The sequence below is a fragment of the Penaeus monodon genome, chromosome 15 (genome assembly GCF_015228065.2).
Source record: "Penaeus monodon isolate SGIC_2016 chromosome 15, NSTDA_Pmon_1, whole genome shotgun sequence".
Classification (NCBI taxonomy): domain Eukaryota; kingdom Metazoa; phylum Arthropoda; class Malacostraca; order Decapoda; family Penaeidae; genus Penaeus; species Penaeus monodon.
The window spans coordinates 14,772,613-14,774,131 of record NC_051400.1 but is presented as its reverse complement, the minus strand read 5'-3'; positions in this window follow the sequence as shown (position 1 = coordinate 14,774,131).

Below are 1,519 nucleotides of genomic sequence, written 5' to 3'. Positions count from 1 at the left end.
TTGTATAAAAAAATATTTCATTAATTTGCATAATTCTACTAGCCACTTGGTCCAGAGCTTTGTTTGGTATCTTTAAAAGCCAACTTAATATTCAGTCAGATATTTCTCACACTATGCGTGCACTTGTGTTACTAGGCAGTGTAACAAAATAAATGTGTCTGTGATATGTGATAATTATTCCTTGTTGTATTGTGGCATATAAGCAAGGGAGAAAGTTTCTTTTAATTGTTACTAATTCCAGATTATGAAAAGGTTACGAAAGCTCATACATGTGCCAAATATAGTGATGTGATAGTGCCATTATCTATAGTCTGTCTCCAGCATTCCACTTCATACATGTTCAAGGGAGTACAGCCAGGTCTCACTTGAAAATCTTCTATTGCAATTTCCCTGTAGTCAGTGCCTGATGTGTAAGCACATAGTGATGCCATCATAATTATGATTTATTTGAATATTTGGTATAAAGAAAAAATGGAACAATTTATGCCCTCCTCTGCCTTATTTTCTCATACTCTTATCCCACACTATCCCTCAAGCTAGCTGATTCCTTTCTTGGCACTGCTTCAATCATGTATATAGTAGGATGTACTTGTATGTATTAGAAGAAAATTGTGCACTCTGTGTCCTAAATCTTTTAGCTTAAACTCCAGGAAAAGTGAAATATTTGAAAAGGAACATGTTAATTCCCTGACTGCCTTAGGAACCAGAAAGTGTTTTGTTTAAGGATCTTTTAAGGTGCCTGGTATCTTATTTCCTTTATGCTTTGTATTTGTCTACTATAGCATGTAACTGTTAAAAAATTTGTATAATTTCTTTTATCGGTTTTACATTTTTCTTCCTCTTTGTAAAGGATATGCAGATGTTCAAAACATTACTAAAAGACATTGAAACTAAACATGAATTAGAGAGAACTGTGCAGCATCAATAGTTTCTATTTTGTGTTTGATCATTATTTAGACCAGTGGTCTTCAATATATTTAAGACTGTGGCTCATATCTGGTTTTCCCAAATTTTCATGGGCTGCTGATTTAGAATAGGATTTAGAGAAAGTCATAATATGAAATATGTATGAATTTTATCGCAGAAATTTACGTTATTGTAAGCAGTATAATTGAAACTCATATTTGATAATTTCAATATATTTTCAGGGAGAAAATACAAATTTAAAAGAAACTTTTCTGCTGTACCACTGTTCTACTAGAGCTGTTGTTGGCCCACTAATTGAAAACCATTGATTTAGACTAATGTATAATGATTTCTAAATTAGATAGGTATAGAGCAAAATCATAGTGAGCTGTATCGAAACAGGGCTGCTGTTAAGTATCAGTTATAGAACTTAGATAAAACAAACTTCAGACCTCAAATCATATAACATGTTAGTTGAAAATGGGAAATTACCTCAGTAATACTTTGTACCCTTAGCATCATCTTTGCAATGGAATTTCAAAGATATTTCTGTACAGTTTGGTTCTATGCAAAATGAAAGTACACATTGTAGCCTAAGGCAGTGCAGGGAGCT